Here is a 5000-nt window from a genome sequence, read left to right as displayed (position 1 = left end):
GTTGACCTGGTGACCGGACGGGAAAGAGGCCACCGGGCGTCCCCCCCCTTAAAACCTAGGGGTTGACCTGGTGGCCGGAAAGCGAACCGGCCAGCAGGTGAACCCTTTCGATTCCACGGGTTGACCTGGTGCCCGGGAAGCGAACCGGCCAGCAGGTGAACCCGTTCGATTCCACGGGTTGACCTGGTGCCCGGGAGGGGACTCTGAAAATTTTTCAGCCCTTTCGACTCGGGGTTGACCTGGTGGCCGAGAGGGGACTCGCACGGCAGGCAAGCCGCCCTGGGCTCACCCTCCCCGGCCGCAGCGAGGGACTGCCACCCGGCCGACTGGATCGGGCCCCTGGAAGTCTGGAAAAAAGAATGGAACCTGACGCCTCCGAGGAGGGGGCGCCCAGGGAAGGAGGGAGATCCGGGTTGACCTGGTGACCGGACGGGAAAGAGGCCACCTGGCGTCCCCCCCCCTTAAAACCTAGGGGTTGACCTGGTGGCCGGAAAGCGAACCGGCCAGCAGGTGAACCCTTTCGATTCCACGGGTTGACCTGGTGGCCGGAAAGCGAACCGGCCAGCAGGTGAACCCGTTCGATTCCACGGGTTGACCTGGTGCCCGGGAGGGGACTCTGAAAATTTTTCAGCCCTTTCGACTCGGGGTTGACCTGGTGGCCGAGAGGGGACTCGCACGGCAGGCAAGCCGCCCTGGGCTGACCCTCCCCGGCCGCAGCGAGGGACTGCCTCCCGGCCGACAGGATCGGGCCCCTGGAAGTCTGGGGGCGGGGGGAAATCGCCCCACGCCTCCGAGGAGGGCTGCCCGGGCGGGCCTGGCCCCGGAGCTCGAAAAAAAAAAAAAGGATCGGGCCCACTAGAGACATGGACCAGGCCGCCCTGGGCTCACCCTCCCCGGCCGCAGCGAGGGACTGCCTCCCGGCCGACTGGATCGGGCCCCTGGAAGTCTGGGGGGGGGGGGGGAATGGAACCTGACGCCTCCGAGGAGGGGACGCCCAGGGAAGGAGGGAGATCCGGGTTGACCTGGTGACCGGACGGGAAAGAGGCCACCGGGCGTGCCCCCGTTAAAACCCCTAGGGGTTGACCTGGTGGCCGGAAAGCAAACCGGCCAGCAGGTGAACCCTTTCGATTCCACGGGTTGACCTGGTGCCCGGGAAGCGAACCGGCCAGCAGGTGAACCCGTCCGATTCCACGGGTTGACCTGGTGCCCGGGAGGGGACTCTGAAAATTTTTCAGCCCTTTCGACTCGGGGTTGACCTGGTGGCCGAGAGGGGCCTCGCACGGCAGGCAAGCCGCCCTGGGCTCACCCTCCCCGGCCGCAGCGAGGGACTGCCCCTCCCCACCCCCCGGCTGACAGGATCGGGCGCACTGGAAGTCCGGGACAGTATTTTCCCCGACGCCGGGGAGGGCGGGCGGAGGGGCTCTGGCGGCCAGCCCGGGCCCCGGAGCTCGAAAAGGAAAAAAGGACCGGGCCCGCGAGAGACGGGGGCCCTGCCGCAGGGGGGGGGGGCAGTCCGACCGGGGCTCACCGTGCGGCAGGCCCGGGCGTCGGCAGGGGAAAGCGGGCGAGGAGGCGCGGGGCCGGGTGCCTACGGCCATACCGGACCGAACGCCCCCGATCCCGTCCGATCTCGGAAGGTAAACCGTCCCGGGCCTGGCTAGTACTTGGATGGGTGACCGCCTGGGAATCCCAGGTGCCGTAGGCAGCTTTTCCCGGTCCGAGTCAGCTCTCTCTCCTTTTCTGGGGGGGAAGGAGAGGGGGGGACGGGCCGGAAAGCCCCTCGTCGCTCCTGCCGAGTCGGAGGTCGCGGCCGCAGGTCACGGGTCTGGGCGCCTGGGGTCCGGCTCCCCACCCACCCGGCTTCCTCCGCGGAGGACCCCCCCCGGGGCCACCGAAGCCGCTGGGGGAGACCCCGGGCATGGGGCGGACTGGCCCGGACCCTCCCGGCCGCCGGCCCGCAGGTCCGCCCCGAATCCCCCCCCGCGGCCACCCAGGCCAGGCCTGGCCAGGCGGGACGGACGGCGGGTGTCCAGCGCCCAGCGGCTTCCTCCAGCGGGGACCCACGGACCCCAAAGCCGCAGGGGGAGGCCCCGGGCCCGGGACGGACTCGCTCGGACCCCCTGCGCCCGGCCGCCGGCCCGCGGGACCGCCCCGAATCCCCCCGCGGCCACCCAGGCCAGGCCTGGCCAGGCGGGACGGACGGCGGGTGTCCAGCGCCCAGCGGCTTCCTCCAGCGGGGACCCACGGACCCCAAAGCCGCAGGGGGAGGCCCCGGGCCCGGGCCCGACTCGCTCGGCCCCCCCGCCTCCCCTGCGCCCGGCCCCCGGCCCGCGGGACCGCCCCGAATCCCCCCGCGGCCACCCAGGCCAGGCCTGGCCTGGCGGGACGGACGGCGGGTGTCCAGCTCCCAGTGGCTTCCTCCAGCGGGGACCCACGGACCCCAAAGCCGCAGGGGGAGGCCCCGGGCCCGGGACGGACTCGCTCGGCCCCCCCGCCTCCCCTGCGCCCGGCCCCCGGCCCGCGGGACCGCCCCGAATCCCCCCGCGGCCATCCAGGCCAGGCCTGGCCTGGCGGGCCGGTGTGCGGCTCCCCCGGGCTTCCTCCCCCGACGACCCGCGCCCCCCTGAGCCGCAGGCGGAGACCCCGGCCCCGGGGCGGACCGGCCCGGGCTCGCTCGAGCCCCCTGCGCCCGGCCCGCAGGACCGCCCCCCCGAATCCCCCGGGAGAGGCCCGGCCTGCACGCCACTGACGACCCGCGGCCCCCAAAGTCGCAGGAGGCGCCCCCCCCCGGTTAGCCCCGTCTCGCTCCGCGCCCCCCGCCCCTCGCTGCCGGGACCGGGCGCCGCCCCAGAGTCAGCCGCAGCCGGCCGGCCTGAGAGCTGCCCTCCTGTGGACGACGGTGAGTTTACCTTGATACTAACCGGCCGTCAGCCAGGTCAACCCCATTGCTAGACTGGGGTGGACCTGGTGGCCGAGTGGGGACTTGGAACATTTGACAGCTGCTTCCCGGGGCTTGACCGGTTGTCCTGAACGCCCCCCACCCCCAGCCCCAGCCCCCGGCTCCTGCTCCCCTCTCCCCAGCCTCGGTGCTCCGCTCCCTGCCTCGGAGGCTGCCTCTCTGCGGCGCCTGCATCGCCTCCGAGGACGCGCACCCTCCGGAGGCTGGACGTAAACCCACCACTGCCGCTGACCCGGCTCTCCGAGGGACGACTGTGAGGCCTCCCCCCCCCCCCCACCCCCGGACCGCCCTGGGGACGACTGCTAAGCCTCCCCCACCGGACCGCCCGGGGCAAGACTGCTAAGCCTCCCTCCCACACACACACACACACACTGTCGGGGGAGGACTATTAAGCTTTCCCCCTGGAGCGCCCGGGGCGGACGACTGTTAAGCCTGCCCCCGGAGTCCTCGGGGGAGGACTATTAAGCTTTCCCCCCTGGAGCGCCCGGGGGGGGACGACTATTAAGCCTGGCCCCCGGAGTCCTCGGGGGACGACTATTAAGCCTCCCCCGGACTGGCCGGGGGGCGACTATTAAGCCTCCCCCGGACCTGCTCCGTCTCGACTATTAAGCCCCCCTCTGTGGTCCTCAAGACCACTGCCGTGCTGCCCTCGGAGTGGGGTGACACCCGGGCCGGAAAGCAAACCGGCCACCAGGTCAACCCGTCGAATCCAATGGGTTGACCTGGTGGCCGGAAAGCAAACCAGCCGCCAGGTCAACCCGTCGAAACCAATGGGTTGACCTGGTGGCCGGAAAGCAAAACGGCCGCCAGGTCAACCCAGTAGATTCAGCGGGTTGACCTGGTGGCCGAACGGGGACTTTGAAAATTTGACAGCCGCTTCCCGGGGGTTGACCTGTTGTCCCGGTGGGGACTTTGAACATTTGACAGCCGCCTCCCAGGGCTTGACCTATTGTCCCGGTGGGGACTTTGAGAATTTTACAGCCGCTTCCCGGGGCTTGACCTGGTGGCCGAGTGGGGACGTTGAACATTTGACAGCCGCTTCCAGGGGGTTGACCTGTTGTCCTGAACGCCCCCCACCTCCCCCCCGGCTCCTGCTCCCCACTCCCCAGCCTCGGTGCTCCGCTCCCTGCCTCGGAGGCTGCCTCTCTGCGGCGGCTGCATCGCGTCCGAGGACGCTCACCCTCCGGAGGCTGGACGTAAAGCCTGACACCCGCCACCGCCGCCGACACGGCTCTCGGAGGGACGACTCTGAGGCCTCCCCCCACCCCCGGACCGCCCTGGGGACGACTGCTAAGCCTCCCCCCCCGCCCACACCCACACCCACACTGTCGGGGGATGACTCTTAAGCCTCTCCCAGACTGCCTGGGGAACGACTATTAAGCCTGCCCCCCGGAGCACTCGGGGGACGACTATTAAGCCTCCCGCGGACTGCCCGGGGGATGACTATTAAGCCTCCCCTGGAACGACTATTAAGCCTCCCCCGGACTGGCCGGGGGGCGACTATTAAGCCTATCCTCGGGGGAGGACTATTAAGCTTTCCCCCTGGAGCGCCCGGGGGGACGACTATTAAGCCTGGCCCCCGGAGTCCTCGGGGGACGACTATTAAGCCTCCCCCGGACCTGCTCCCTCTCGACTATTAAGCCCCCCCTCTGCGGTCCTCAGCACCACTGCCGCGCTGCCCTGGGAGTGGGGTGACATCCGGTCCGGAAAGCAAACCGGCCACCAGGTCAACCCGTCGAATCCAATGGGTTGACCTGGTGGCCGGAAAGCAAACCGGTCGCCAGGTCAACCCGTCGAATCCAATGGGTTGACCTGGTGGCCGGAAAGCAAACCGGCCGCCAGGTCAACCCAGTAGATTCAGCGGGTTGACCTGGTGGCCGAACGGGGACTTTGAAAATTTGACAGCCGCTTCCCGGGGGTTGACCTGTTGTCCCGGTGGGGACTTTGAACATTTGACAGCCGCCTCCCAGGGCTTGACCTGTTGTCCCGGGGGGGACTTTGAACATTTGACAGCCGCTTCCCGGGGCTTGATCGGTTGTCC

At 69.9% G+C, this 5000-nt stretch overlaps 1 non-coding gene across 1 annotated transcript; it reads left to right on the top strand.

Moving 5' to 3' along the window:
- Window positions 1-1586: 1586 nt before the first annotated feature.
- LOC135978308 (5S ribosomal RNA) lies at window positions 1587-1705 on the top strand. The gene has a single exon (XR_010595732.1). It is a non-coding gene; the product is annotated as a 5S ribosomal RNA (ribosomal RNA).
- The last annotated feature ends 3295 nt before the right edge of the window (window positions 1706-5000 follow it).

This window comes from Chrysemys picta, unplaced genomic scaffold (assembly GCF_011386835.1).
Source record: "Chrysemys picta bellii isolate R12L10 unplaced genomic scaffold, ASM1138683v2 scaf211, whole genome shotgun sequence".
Classification (NCBI taxonomy): domain Eukaryota; kingdom Metazoa; phylum Chordata; order Testudines; family Emydidae; genus Chrysemys; species Chrysemys picta.
This window is presented reverse-complemented; position numbering and strand designations above follow the sequence as displayed.